Raw genomic sequence first — 16,509 nt, 5'->3', positions numbered from 1 at the left:
CAATTAAGATAGACTACTATTTATTTGGCTCAAGGAAGACTTTATACTTTAGGTATACCAAAGTGTCAAAAGTGGGAAAATACATTTAGTGTGAAATTGAAACCAAATTTTTTAAATGCATAGATAGCCCTATATTTAATCAAAAATAATGGCTTTAAAGAACACAAGCTATCTGATACATGAATTTTCTAACTGTCCTCCTCTCCTGTCTCCCATTAGTTTAGTTTCCCTTAAACATGTACACAGTTACTGAAAAGCCTCAGATATTCCAGGAAAACTACAAGTGATAAGCATTCTTCTACATCTAGAGGAGCAACAAAATTATGGAAGAAAAGTCAACCTATTTGGAGGCACTGCCCTTCTATGCCCACCTGGAAAGAAACAGCTATAAATACCTCTAATAAAATTGCTCAAAACATCTCTGGAAAATAAGCTTGAATGAAACTCTACTTCATGATCCACCATTCAACCACCCAAAACCAGGTCCAACAGTGGATCCAAGCCAGACCAACGGTTCTCAATACAGTGAAAGTGAAAGTCACTCAGTCGTGTCTGACTCTTTGCGACCCAATGGACTGTAAGTCCAGGGAATACTCCAGGCCAGAATACTGGGGTGGGTAGTCGTTCCCTTCTCCAGGGGATCTTCCCAACCCAGGGATCAAACCCAGGTCTCTCGCATTGCAGGCGGATTCTTTACCAGCTGAGCCACCAGGGAAGGGAAGACAAAAAAAAAGTCTGGTCCAGGGACCAGTAGCTTCAGGCTCCACTGGGAATTTGTTAGAAATTCAGAATCTCAGGCCCTAACCAATGACATATTGGATCAGAATCTGCATTTTAACAAGATCTCCAAACAATTCATATACATAGTAAAATTTGAGAAGCTCTGCTGGAAGAAGATTAGAATGAGAGAGAAAGTATAATTCCTCTGTTTAAAGATTGGTTCCCACTACAGACCACATTTTGGCCAATAAGCAACCAATTTTAATCTCTGGTTTATCATTACTCCTATAATTTTTATATTTTGAATAAGGGATCTTGAAATACAGAAACCCCTTGTGAGTCAAAGTAATGAATAATCATTAAATCTCAGGTCCCAAGAAAGGCTGTGACAGTTATCAAATCACATTAGCTACATAACTTACTTAAAAATAATAATAACTCCTTTCATTCTAAATCCTAGACACCAAGAACATGCAGGGTTCCCGTCACTAAGAGGGAGACCAAGAGACCAAAAGCTATTTTATAACCAGAAGAGAAAGCTATACATGCTGGTTGAGAAAGCTATACATGCTGGTTATTTAGCTATGGTCTCTCAGCAACAAATCCACCCTTTAATACTCAGCTCAGTAACGCTGATAATATTAATAGAACTGTGGAAACTACTTTTCTCTTTTGCCAGCTAGCTTCCTCATGCTGCCAATAAGAAGCTTGCTTTTTTCACTCAGCATTGACCTAGCACAAGCCCTCCATCCCAACAGCAGCAGTTGGTAAGAGCCACAAGTTTTTTCTGACATTCTAAGAAGTACCAGCAATAGTCAGACAGTACCCCATCTAGAAGTTTTGAACCCAAACTCTACTCTGAGCTCTTCTTAGTCCCCCTGTCCTCTGGATGATTGATGCTTTCTGCAATTATTGTCTCTGTGTTACTCCAGTATTTCCCTTTGGCCTTTTCAGCCTCTAATTAATACCTGTATAACCTACTCCCCGTCTAAATTTTATGGCAGAAATATAGTGTAGATAGCTTCCCTGTCTAGATTCTAACTGATATGTAAATGGAATAAAATTTTAGCATGATTTGATCAATCTGGAAAACTACTTTCCCAAAACATGATAATCCATGAGAAAATATGTACTGACTCTTTCCAAATACATACAGGGAAATGGTGGCAAAAAGTACAATTGGGAAAGAAAAAAGAGGGAATATAACCTAAGAAAGTAATGTACTAAAACAAACATCATGGTAGAAAACACATTTTGACTCCCCAAAGCATAAAGAAAAGGCCAATAAAAAGTCTGAAACAAATATGTTTTCCACTTTAATAAAAATCACAGAATTTAAGAAGTAGAAGGAATTTTATTTGCTGCCTCTGCCACTATTCAGTTTTGTTAATTTTATATTGAGTTTGGATTACTATACTTTCAAGAAGCTGTTGAGAAATTAGGGAGAATCCATAGAAGATTACAAAAATTATGAGAGCACTAGGAAATAAAAGCCATGAAGAAGGGTTCAAGGAGTCAAGCTTTTCCATCCAGTATATTGTGAAGAAAACTTCAAGCCAACATTATTAGCTGCCTCCCAGTTAAAGAGTTCTGACCAGTTTATGCTTATCCTTCAGATGCTTAAAATGATAAAAGATAATAGTAAATGAAGACATAAAATGGAGTTACCTAGCTTAATGACTCTCCTTCACATTAATAAAGAAGCAGCTATTAATGCTATTCATATGAGAATGACAGAATATTTTTTTAAAAAACAATGACGATGATAATGTCCAGAACACTACAGCCAGAGATCTGACTTAACTGGTCTGAGGTAGAGTCTAGGCATGTTTAAAAACAAAAAACACACCCAAGCGTTTATAATGTACTGACAGAGGGATTCAGAACCACTAGTGGGACATTCTATGACTTTAATACTCAAGATATGATCTAAACACTAGTTACATCCAGAGCTGGCTTAAAACTGAACATTTAAAAACTAGGATCATGGCATCCGGTCCCATCACTTCATGGAAAACAGATGGGGAAAAAATGGAAACAATGACAGACTTTATTTTCTTGGGCTCCAAAATCACTGTGGACGGTGACTGCAGCCATGAAATTAAAAGATGCTTGCTCCTTGCAAGAAAAGCTATGACTAACTTAGACAATGTATTAAAAAGCAGAGACATTACTTTGCCAACAAAGGTCCGTCTAGTCAAAGCTATGGTTTTTCCAGTGGTCAGGCATGGATGTGAGAGTAGACATAAAGAAGGCTGAGCGCCAAAGAATTGATGCTTCTGAACTGTGGTGTGGGAGAAGACTCTTGAGAGTCCCTTGGACTGCAAGGAGATCAAAACAATTCATCCTAAAGGAAATCAGTCCTGAATATTCATTGGCAGGACTGATGCTGAAGCTGAAATTCCAATATTTTGGCTACCTGATGTGAAGAACTGACTCATTGGAAAAGACCCTGATGCTGGGAAAGATTGAAGGCAGGAGAAGAATGGGACGACAGAGGATGAGATGGTTGGATGGCATCACTGACTCGATGGACATGAGTTTGAACAAGCTCCAGGAGTTGGTAATAGACAGGGTAGTCTGACGTTCTTCAGTCCATGGGATTGCAAAGAGTCAGACATGACTGAGCGACTAAACTGAACCAACTGACCAAAACATGTTGAAATAATTCAGAAGGAAGTGTACTTATTGAAAATAAAAATACTTATAAGAACGAAGGAAAAAATCAGTGTGTTTTACTCTGGTTTAAAAAGAAAAACTGTTACAATAGTAATATAATCATATCAACACTGTTATGGGTCTGTAGCACACACTTAAAACAGAAAGGAATATAACACAAAAGCAGTAACTCAGATTACCTATAACATCAATGCTGTCAATATTCTAGGGTGAATGATAAATATACCAATACTGCAGATAGGGTTCCTATGAATGAAAAATTTCTGAAAAGAACCACTTTACTATCTACCTTTGGGAAATAATTAAAGCTCTATGTTAGGAGACATATTTTCCTTGATGTCTCCTTAATTCACCATATAGTCTTCCTATAACCACCACCATCACTCTCCAAAAAGGACAAAAGGTTATGATTATTTTTTACAATGAAACGGCATGATGTATAATTTAGTCTGATTTTTCTCTTCTTCTGTACCCCACTACTACTAACTTCCAAAAAGTTCACTCTCTGCTTCTGTCATAACAGAAGCAAAATCTCCAGCCCCAGAAAGACCCAGATGATTCTTTTGAAAATGCTGAAGACAATTTTAAAGAAGAGGTCAGATAAAAGGCTATCAATAAAAGGCCTACTAGAAAGTTTTTATAATTCATGTGAATTCTGAACAGCACAATAGAAAAGCCAAAGTTTTCAGAGATTAAATTTATCATTGTACTGGCAAACAGACTGAGCTTAAAATAAGCAAAATTATATCCTATGAATATTTAAAGAAGAGCAACAGTGTCTATGTTTTAGCTTCATTCAGTCCAAGGATACTCCTAAAAAATAAAGTGTACCTTTTTTCATTTGACAAAGCCCAACTGACCTAGTTTCTGAGAATGAACAAAACTACAGATATTAAAAATAGCACTGCTTAACCCATAGAGTTATTAAAGTGGATGCTGGAGCCAGAAAGATTTGGGGGCTAAAAATACAAATGCACAGACTCACTGAAATGGAGTCTTCTAAAGACCTAAGTTTAAAATTATGACTTGAATTCATTGGTTCCTTTGGGTAAGATTTTACCAGAAGGATCTAAGAAAGCTAGGTGCACGTGAAACACTGTAGGGATGAATTCTGATTTCCCAAACTGGATCTGGAATAAGACTTCCCAGGAAGCCAACACTGACACAACCCAAAAGAAGAGTGCTCTTAGGAGAGAAAGCAACGGTCAAAAAACAACAGAAGCTAAGCATTCCTAATATGACTCTGTCATTAACTAATATGACTAATAAAGTAACCCATACCAAAACTCCTTGAAAACTTCCATCAGATTTTAATCATTCATGTTAGTTACATAAATTATTTATAGCTATTTTTTCCTTCCAGTTAGTACCAGAAAACACTCTCTTTGTGTCTCTACCTATCTTCATAATAGTATGTTCTTCATAATATGCATAATGGGGGGGACGGGTAGATGCATAATATGCATCTCTACTATCTTCCTAATAGGCATAAAAGTATGCCTTACTTGCTTCAAAAAGCCTATATTATTTGAATAAAGTAAAATATGCAATATTTATTTAAAAAATTAAAATATACCGTAAAGAAGTGACACTTACTAAAAATAGTTGAATGAACAAATATCACTACCTTCCTACCCCCATAACATGGAAAAATTTTAACAGAAAAAGTTTACCAGCTCCATCACCAATAGAAAGCTTATTATATCAAAGAAACACAACTATTTAAAATCACTAGAATTATTTTTAATCAGGAAGAATAAATTAAAAATAAGATTCTCAAACTTCATAATGAATCAGAATTACTTATTAAGCTTGTAAAACTACAGAACCTGAGCTCCATGGCCAGAGATTCTGATTCATAAAGTCTGAGTTTCTGAAAATGAACCCCAAACTCTACATTTTAACAGGCTTCCTAAATGATTACCATGTGGATTATCCTTGAACTACAATTTGCTATACACTTCACCTTCAACCCACTGTCAACTTCTTAATAAGTCTTTGAGGTCTGATCAGAATGCCCACTGTCAGTCTCATCTTAAAAGCCTCAATTTCTACTTAAACTACATGCTTAGAACTAACACAGAGATAAAATAACAGCAATCAGTTATTAGACATATATTACTATGGGCTGTAAATTCTGCACAATCTATTATATGTACATAAGCCTGGCATGCTATAGTCCATGGGGTCACAAAAGAGTTGGATATGACTGAGTGACTAAACAGCAAGAATTAAATGATATTTTGCATATAAAATATAGTACAGTGTCTAGCTAAAATAAATAAATGCTCAATAAAAGTAGCTGCTAGTTGAAAACTAACGGCCACACAAAAACCTGCACATAGATGTTCAGAGTAGCTTTATTTATAATTGCTAAAACTAGGAAGCAACCAGATGTCCTTCAGTAGGTAAATGGATTAAGTAAACTTTGGTACTTTCAGACGATGAAATATTATTCAGTACTATAATGGAATGAGCTATCAAGTCATGAAAAGACATGGGGAGAACCTTAAAGTAAACGAAGTCAATCTGAGAAGGCTATGTAACTGTTTGATTCCAACTAATATGCCATTTTGGAAAACAAAAAACTATGGAGACAGTGAAAAGACTAGGAATAGTCCAGGGTTGGAAGTTGGGGAGAAGTGATGAAAAGGCACAGAGGATATGGGGGGGATGGGTGCAGTGAATATATCCTTTATAGTTTTATAATTATACATACATGTCATTATACATTTGTCCAAACTCACAGAATGTACAACCTAAAGAGTCAATCCTAAGGTAAACTATGGATTTTTGATTACAATGTGGCAATGCAGGTTCATCAACTGTAACAAATGTACCACTCTGGTGGAAACTGTTGATAAATGGAGGAGGCTATACATGTGCAGGGGCAAAGGGCATACAGGAAACCTCTATACCTCCCTCTCAGTTTTGTTGTGAACCTAAAACCATTCTAAAAAAAAATCATCTTTATTCAAAAACAAACAAACAAACAGTAAAGTGCTATCATCCCTAACAGTAGAGATATTATTTTATGGGGGTCCTCCTAACAACCCTAAGAGGCAGTCGCTATTATTTCAAATTGCAGTTAAGGAAACTAAGGTTTAACAACTTGCCCAGGCAAGTAACTTGCCTAGAGGTGGTAAAGAAGAGACAGGATTCATGAGAAACCAAGTAACTCCAAAATCTGAACTCTTTAACCTAAGCTAACATCCTCAAGAAGCCAGGCAACAACAGCCAATGCAAAACCATTCCACAGTCATAACCACCCTTTACAAGAATTTTCCTGAGTTATGCCCAGGTCAGTCATGGGGAATGACCTAAAAGCACACTCACAAATGTTCCTACAAGGCTAAGAACTAAAGAAGGGCAGGCACAGGACTATGACAGACAGTCTGCTGCTGCTGCTGCTGCTGCTGCTAAGTTGCCTCAGTCGTGTCCGACTCTGTGCGACCCCATAGACGGCAGCCCACCAGGCTCCCCTGTCCCTGGGATTCTCCAGGCAAGAATACTGGAGTGGGTTGCCATTTCCTTCTCCAATACATGAAAGTGAAAAGTGAAAGTGAAGTTGCTCAGTCATGCCCGACTCTTAGCGACTCCATGGACTGGAGCCTACCAGGCTCCTCCGTCCATGGGATTTTCCAGGCAAGAGTACTGGAGTGGGGTGCCATTGCCTTCTCTGACAGACATCTGAGAACAGGTAATTATAGTAACCAAAACTAAGTAGGGGTTGATGAATAAACTACTTTGTATTAAGGAATGTTCAAATAAGTATAATACTTAAAGAGTGTTTAATGCTTTCACAGAACTTTAGAATTATAAATTACTAATAACTCCTTGACAAGGGTCAATATGACTGTTAACCTTCCAGCAGAAAACATGAAGATACAGGTTGATAAAATCTAAACAGCTAACACTGAATGACTTTAGATTCATTAACCTGACAAACTCAGTCTTGGAACTCTCCACACATAAGGACTATGATCCTTAGTTATGAGTCTAAGAAGCCACAAGGGGTCAATTCAAAATAAGACTCTATATTTGAATATTATGTTCATATTCACACAAAATATGAACATAATAAATATGAAATTCAAAGTTCTCTAATGCTCTTTAATGTTTCCTACTCAAATTTTATAAAATTTGATTATGTTCCTAATGATTAAGTTTTGTACATTTTTTAAAACACTCTAACTTTTCTCAAAATATGTATTTCCCAGTATCTCAAATTGCTCCCATGTGGCTACTGTCTTATCTCTCAAGTATTAATATATTTCTCGCTTGCTCTTCCCACAACCCATCCCCAAAATGGTAAGCAATGGTTTCCATGAACATCCCTTACCCTGCTCCCACCTGAACCACAACTACATTCACAAGTAAAACAATTCACTGATAACGTCAAAAAAAATGAAAGCAAGCATTAGTCGCTCAGCTGTGTCCAACGCTTTGTGATCTCATGGACTGTAATCCACCAGGATCCTCTGTCTATGGGATTTTCTGGGCAAGAATACTTGCCAGGAGGTTGCCATTTCCTCCTCCAGGGAATCTTTCCTACCAAGGGATTGAATCCAGGTCTTCCGCACTGCAGGCAGATTCTTTACCATCTGAGCCACCAGGGAAGCCCGATAACATCAGCATACCACTAAAACTACAAACTCAGAAAATGAAAATTACTGATTATGATAACGTGTACACTATTCTGTTCAACTGTCAGAACAGAACTTGTATTTTAACCCAGTATCTCTCAACAAGTTAATGCAACTCTTGTAGTTACTTAGTTTAATAAATCTTAGTTTTACAGATAACTAAGAAGATTTTTAATGAAATGCATTCAAATTAGGCTCTTAGTCAAATAACATATGATACATAATACAGAACAAGATACATATATAACTTAGGCAGAAAGAACACATACTTCTCACTTGTTCACTATCTCTTTAAAGGAAATAAACTCTTCACTACCTGTTCCATACTTCACCGGAGAGCTACTGCCCAAAGAATCTTATTATGGCAGGAGGAAGCCACAGACTGAACACTTCCCTGTGCTAGAGATCTGTTCATTAAACATGTAAAAGTAGCTAACTCCATTATCTAGATTTTTACAAAGAATGCATATTACACTTTAATAGTTACAAAAGATTTAGTCATTTTTTTAATGTGATAAGTTTATTTAGTGGGAGCTTTTCTCTTTTTTTTTTTTTTTTTAAGGAAAAAGCAGATTTGAGAAATCCCTGCCTGAGGAATAATGCAACTTTAAACATATCAAATCCCACAAAAGCACATCAGTGAAATCAGTGATGTTGTGAAGGGTTCTACATGGTGGCCGAGTCCCTGAACCAACAGACACCACATTTCAAGAGCTGTGTGCTTCTCTTTCAGAGCTCTGTCTACAGAAAAAGCACTTTGTTCTTTACAATGGAAACCAGAGCCCAGAACTAATATGACCACAGAAATTATTTGGAACGGCCTAGAAGTCCCTCTAACTGCGTAACACCCACGCATCTCAAATGATACGAAACCTAAACATTTGGTAAATCTTTCCCCACTCTCTTCGTACCAAGTATAAAAAAATATGTTCCCCGTTAATGAGCAGGTTCTCTGGACACAACTTAATAGGGATACCTTTAGGCCCCAGACTGCCCTCCACTCCTTCACAAAGGAAGAATAAGCCATCTAGTTGTAATTCAATCAGAAACTTTTTAAAGAACCTATCTTTTAATGGTATAAAAATGCACTGTCCAGTAAGGCAGTCAGTAGCCAAATGTGGCCACTGAACATGTGAAATACGGCTAGTTTAAACTGAAAAATGCCCTAAATGTAAAATACACACTGACTTCAAAGACTCAGTAGGAATAAAAGAAGGCAAAATATTTCATTATTTTTTATTAATTATTTTAAATAATATTTAAATAAGATACATTATTAAAACTAATTTAACCTATTTCTTTTTACCTTATTTAATGTGGCTACCAGAAAATCTTAAATTACACGCATGGTTCACATTGTATTTCTGTTGTACAGTGCTGATCTACCTAAACCAGTGACCATAAGCCCTGACTAAACTTCCTGTATCAAGCTTTCATGCTTCTGTAGCATCACAAAATCTGGTCTTCACCAAAATTCCCTTTCCCCCTGATTTGCACAGTAGATTATATTCAGGTTCCTTCCTTTCTGATACCATCATTCAGTCTTAAAATGCTGAATAAATTCTGTTATATTTCACCTCCTCCACCAGCATCACCACCCAACCCAAGTTACCAGCCTTAAAATATTCATCTTTTACCTCTAATAGCTATCACATTTAGAGAAGAAAAGGCAGAGAATTTTTCACAAAGGGGCCTCCAGGTTATCTTTAAGAAGCAATCGGTGACAGTGCTAAGGGTTTACTCTCTAGAATCAAAAATCATGAACTCTGCCTTCCACTGTGCAAAGCATTATAGCTCAGTTCCCTTATCTGTAACATGGGTAAATACTATTTATGTTTCATTTAACTCATCTCATTATTAACATAAGAAAAGCATTTAGAAAAGCATCTGGGACTTCAGTGCTAATAAGTATTAGTTATTACTGTTATTATAATTTCCTTTCTTGTCCTGCTTCCTGAACCTATCATTCTCCTCTTTCTACTCCTGGCTGCTGCATCAACAGGTTCTCACTTCAGCCAAACCTGCAGCATATGCAACAAAAGGTAAAGAATACACATCAACAGGAGGGAGGTCATTCAGAGCCAAAATAAAAAAGAATACCAAACACAAGAGCCCATAAGAAAATGTACTACGTGACATAACCAGAAGATTCCTCCGCATGATAAATAGTCAAGCTAATTCTAGGACCCTGTAAAAGGTATATTCAAAGGGGTTAAAACAGATGTTCCTAAAGTCCCCTTTTAATCCTCTATGCCCCTATCAAAGTATCCAACCCAGACGTTAAAACCTGGAACATATCTCCTTGATAATACTCAACAAGACTAAAACTTCTATGTTCTTTATAACCTTGAGTCAGCTACTGACTCATATCTGTACACCTAAAAATTAACAAGTTCCTATCTGCATCTATTGGCGAGCCTAAGTTTAGACCTCTATCACATGGCAACCCACGTTAAAATCTGTCCACTCTTACCTAAAAGCCCAAGAAGCAGAAGACATATACATCAAAGGTCAAAACACTCACTTTGTCACTTGTGGTGTACCGAGTCTCAGGGACCTGGAGTAGATTCAGGTAAGCAGCTCTTTAACTTAAAGCCAAAATTCAGTTCAGCTTAACCTCTCATTACCCTTTTCATATTCTGTCATATACTGTAGACAACTGCACTATATATTTTATGTCCTACTTTCTCAAATTAGACAAAAAGCATCTTAAAAGCTAGGACTATACCTTCCCTAATTCAAAACTACAACTTTAATTCTGACATATTGGATAGACAAATATTTGTCTTGTTAGATTGAATGTATAGTTACAGCATTAAACAATATTATTTACCTTTGTGAAGTCTTTGGTTTTAGAACAATTTCACGTGATTTCACTTGATTATTCCAATGATCCTACAGTCACAGCAAAGACATAGTCTCATTTTCTATGAAGTACCTGAATTTCAAATGCCTGATTAACTAACTAAAAATTATTCACTTTAGTATGTCTTAATAAGCAAATTTTTAGTCCAAGACCACGCTGGTCATAAGTGACAAAGCCAGAACGGCACTGTGCTGTATCACACCACGCTAGGGTCTTTCTCGGAGAGAGACAGTAAAGGAAGGGAGAAAGTCAAAGAAGACACTGACAACAAGTTTTGATAATGAGATAAATGTATGACTGATCCCTAAATAAAACTGAACTGCTTTTCACATTTCCTTTTTCCTATCTTATTAAAGTCTCAAAGTTTTATTTTCCTTCCTACAAGTTTCTTTGTGTTGAGTTTCTTCCTTTATTCTCACCAAATTAGTTGTACTTTCATCATTAAAATTACATTCCATCTCAAATTTTACCTGCTTTCTGCCCTCATGCCTATAAGCCAAATTATGTTTTAAAAGTCATGCAATTTTGTAAATATAGTTTCCTTATTCTGTCTTAATGAATGTTTTATTATTCACTTGAATTTGCCAGTATTCTCTAAAACGGTTTTTGTTCAAAGCTACGCTCTCTAAAAATAACCTATATAAGTCCACATTCCGCTAATATATACACTATACTTTTGTAAGAAACAAACTGGCAGCTTCTCTAGAAAAGAACCTACATTGAACAATCAACCAACAGTAGCTGACACTAAAATAATAATAAAAGCATTAACTTGCTATTTCACTACTGAGTTTATATTTAGAATCTCCTATAAACCCCCCATTTAATCAATGACAATGTAATTCACTCAACTTCTCTGAATCTGTTTTACTGTGTGTGATAATAAAAACATTGATCTAGATTTTTGGAATTTCTTTTAAATTCTAAAGAGTTCCTGAGATTGCAGATTTAAGTCCAAGTTTATTTACCCTATAAAAGTTGATTTATTATTTTAATGCACATATCTGCACCTTTTCTACTTTACTTAAAGGTAAGAACTGTACATCTTCGTAGCCTTATCCTTTTGGATAAGAGATGCTTATGGTGCTAACATAAGAGGTGCTAACGTGGCGCTATGCACATGCAGGCATGTTTCAGTTGCCTTTCTACCTTAAGTGTTAAATTGTTAGCACTGACAGAAGACTCTCAATTACCTATGTGTGATTCAACAGCAAATCACTTCAATTTCTGAGAAGACATAGTAAAATTGGTTAGAACCCAAGTTAAGTTATTATAGTGCATGAGCAATATTCAGCATAACGAGTATCTGCAAAAGAGATGGTAATTAATTGGGACAGGGAGACTGGCCCCAAACCCTGTGCTTAGTCACAGTTCTTCATAACCCTTAGAGCCATTTCCCAACTGATGACGTGAAAACCAGACCTCAGAATGACATCCACATCCCCAGATCATAAAACTAGAGGAAGGAAGAATAAGGGAAGCATTAACATGGATATGTATTCTACTTCTGATTCACTAACTGAACTTGCTTCAAGAAATTTACCAAATTTGTTTTCAGACAAGGTGAAAGGCAATTTTATATTACAGTAAAATTTGAGGAAGTAATTTTTAAAAACACAGACATACAGTTTTTCAGGTATTTCCAATCAATGTGTAATTATGTCAACATTAGCTTTAATTTAGATTGAAACCTATTATCCCTCTAAATAGTCTTAGTAGATGCCTAGGCCTTGGTAAAAATCACTAACCTGTGTTTGGAATACTCATGTATCTATAAAATTCAATGCAGAAACAGGCAGAACAGACAACAATCATATAACTGTGCACAGAGAAGCAGGAAAATGAAAAAGTTTCTGGGAACCTTCATAAAGAGTCACAGATAACCATCGCATCTATACGCAGTTAAACACATGGCACTCCAGTTTCGGGAATCCTGAGCTCACCAAAACTTTGACAACTAAATTTGGGTTGCTTGGGGTGAGTGAAAGAGATGCGAAAGGGGACTGAGGAGCCTTTAAAAACCCCTATTTTGACTAAGACTGCAGCTGTAATTACAGCTGTTCTGAAGCTTTTCTTGGAACTGCTAAATAACAGTTTTTTAAATAATAATAACCAAAAGTAGGTTTAATGAACTGAAGAATTTAATAGGAGGACTTCATAGTTAAAGGTTTTTTTTCTTTTTTACTATACAATTAATTTTCTATTGTTTTTGCTCTGCAACTAGTAGATAAGAATTGTTACAAAATGCAAGAAGCTTTCTCAGCTTTCTTAGATGTCCAAGTTTTCAATGTTTTTTCTAACATTAAAAAAAACCACATTAGAAAGTGTATACTACACTTCCTTCCTTAAGTATCTTTACATAAACTCACATTTTACGTTTCTTCTCCCTCACCATGCCATGTACTTGGCATACTTATGAAACAAGTATATGAACAAACTAGAAATAGGTATGACATCAATAAACAACACATTGAGTCCTTTTGATAACATTCCAAATATATTCTCTAATAGTGTACTTACATTTAAAAAGGTTACATTACACACAAGCACAAATGAAGTTATACACATTGTAGACTCATTTTTGTATCATATTTAAGATACGAACAGCATCTCATTTCTCTGGATCATTATTCGTTCAGTACCTAAAAATCACAAATCTCATTCTGGTCAAAAACATCTACATAAGAGGCTCTCAAACTCACTGCCTCCCTCAGACACAATGAATCTACACCCAAACATGCAAGTTCCTCTGAAAGAAAATCAGAGACCAGCAAGTGACTACTACAAAGAGGGTAAATAAGGAAAAACCTACATCAAATGAGTGGAAAAGCTGAGAAACATTCTCTTCATAAACTCCAATCCCAGCACAGCAACATACAACTGGGAAGGAATTCACAACTACTGGCTTCTCCCTGAAAAATGAAGAGTTTAGACCTAACATCTACCACTCCAACTTTTAAGACTTCATCTGAGGGATTGGGCCCCAAATCATCTAGCTCTGAAAGCCAATGGGACTCTACACATTATAGGAGTCCCAGAAGGAAAAAAAGAGGCAGAAAGCTTCTTTGAAGAAATAATGGCTGAAAACTTCCCTAACCTGAGGGAAGAAATAGATACCCAGACACAGGGAGTCCATCTGAAGTGTTTCAAATAAGATGAGTCTCAACCAAGTCCCATTAAATTAAATTATCAAAAGGTAAAGACAAAGACAGAATGTTAAAAGCAGTGAGAGAAAAACCATATGCTAAATAAAAGAAAACCTCAACAGAATATTCAGCAGATTTTTTTCAGCAAAATCTGAAAACTTTTATAGGCCAGAAGGAAGTATATTCAAAGTGCTAAAATAAAAAAAGCCAACCAAGAATACTCTACTCAGCAAAGTTGTCCTTCAAAATTGAACAAGAGATAAAGGGTATTCCAGGCAAATAAAAGCTGAATGAGTTTAAGGAGAGTTCACTAAGATGGCTGAATAGAAAGACTCTGAGTTCACCTCCTCTCATGGTTCCTATCTTTGATAATGGGGCTTCCCTGGTAACTCAGCCATTGTCAAAAAATCCATCTGCCAATGCAGGAGACATGGGTTCAATCCCTAGTTTGGGAAGATCCCCTGGAGAAGCAAAGGGCAACCCACTCCAGTATTCTTGCCTGGGAAATCCCAAGGACAGAGGACCTGGTCGGCTACAGATCAGGGGGTTGCAAACAGTCAGATATGACTGAGTGAATAAACAACAACAACACTCACTAATAACATTGTATTATATAACTGAAATTTGCTAAGAGAGAATCTAAATGTTCTCACATACACACACACAAAAAAGATAAACAGATAAAATAGGTGAGGTGATGGATATGTGAATTAACTAGATGGTGGGACTTCTTTCACAACTCCACATAGATCAAGTCACTACAACATACACTTTAAATATCCTACAATTTTATTTGTCAAGTATGGCTCAGTAAAGTGGCGGGGGGCGGGGGCCGTAGTTAAAAAAAAAAACCACACATCTAATGAACTTTTTAAATAAACTGACTTAGTAATTTTAAAAATATCCTAAACGGCTGAGATTTTATGTTTGCATATTTTCATTTCTATCTGTGGATAGCAGGAATTTCTAGAAAAACATCAAGAGTAAATGAAGATACTTTCTTGAGAAGAAATAAAAATGGACGTCTTTCAGAGTTCCCAACATTTAAAGATATAGAGGCTAAAAAAAAATACTTTCCAAAAAATTAAAGAAAGCTAGAACAATGAACATTTACAAGTACCAAACATCACAAGTAGAGGAAAATGTCATTTAAGGAGCAAAGTAGGGTTCATGAAGGAAAGCTTCTTACCAGTGACTGGCAAAATGTAGACAAATTTAAATAAAATTATATAAATGTAGATAAATCTGTTCTCTAAGTTCCTCTGAATATCTAAAAGAGAAAGCTCCATTATTGAAATTTTGGTGATCTTTTGCAGAACAAAAAATAAATAAATAAAGTTCTCATAAGTTATGGAAAAGTACTTAAGTATATATGATAATACTAAAATATTGATTATATCTGACATTTACCCTAAAAGAGCTTCAGAGTAAATCAAATTATTTTCCATAGTTATAGTAAGCATATCCATGTAGAAATAACAGATATACTATACTTCATATTATTTTCCATTCAAGCTGGTTTGAAAAGTGCAAGATCTTGATTAGGAAAGAGCTTAGAGAGCTTGATTAGAAAAGAATGGGAAATTCAATTCTTTTTCTATATTCTGAAAAGTTAGGAAGAAACACCCCAATAATCCTAAATGTGATGGCCAAATAATTACATTTCCCTAAAATCTAAACAGACCAAAGTCTTTCATGGATGTCTATACTTATACTAAAACGTAAGCAAGCATTACAAGAACACAGGGCGTCACAAAACAAGAGGCAAACTCACAGATAATAAGACGATTTGCGTATTCAAAGAGGACAAGGATAATTTAATTTCAAAGCATAGATTATATTTATAGAAAACTGTATCCACCTGTAGTCAAAAAGTACCTCATAAAAGCAAAGAAATCACAGGAAGCACAGACAAGTAACCAAACTCAAAACTGAACAGTGTTAAGTACCAGCTGCTAGAAACCAGTAATGCATTAAAAAGATACAAGAGAATAACTGATCCATTCAGTCACAAACCGAGCTCCCAGAAATGCACAGGTAGGCTTTGAAAAGTTGTTTGCACATATCGAAGTCTGCAAACTAGGTATTAAAAATTATCTCATTCGACTTCTTATAAGACCAAAAAAAAAAAAAAAAGCTGCTGCAAAACCCTCCCTTCTAGCCATATGTCTACTTTGAAGCTTTTCATTATTATACATTATTGTTTTGTCTACGGCACAGCAGGTATATAACAAGATCCAAAACACGGTGCAAAGAAGACAGGAAGACTTAGAGGACTTTTTAACACTACAAAATACTTAATTACTTATTCTTATAAGTTTCATAAAGATATTCCTTCTGAGATCAAGAGCTAGAAAGGCCTAAAATCATGACCAGGGTAAAGGGCCCTCATACTTGGGGTTTGGGGAAGAGGACTGTGGGGTTGGGAAAAGAGTTCAGGACCCAATGATAG

At 35.9% G+C, this 16,509-nt stretch overlaps 1 protein-coding gene across 5 annotated transcripts in view; it reads right to left on the bottom strand.

Annotated features, from left to right (window-relative positions):
- The window catches only part of FUT8 (fucosyltransferase 8), a 329,084-nt gene that overhangs the window by 219,268 nt on the left and 93,307 nt on the right, over positions 1 to 16,509 (bottom strand). The gene's annotated exons all lie outside the window — the stretch shown is intronic.

This window comes from Bubalus kerabau, chromosome 10 (genome assembly GCF_029407905.1).
Source record: "Bubalus kerabau isolate K-KA32 ecotype Philippines breed swamp buffalo chromosome 10, PCC_UOA_SB_1v2, whole genome shotgun sequence".
In the NCBI taxonomy this organism is placed as follows: domain Eukaryota; kingdom Metazoa; phylum Chordata; class Mammalia; order Artiodactyla; family Bovidae; genus Bubalus; species Bubalus kerabau.
Note: the sequence above shows the minus strand (reverse complement) of the source record. Positions and strands in the feature narration are given on the sequence as shown.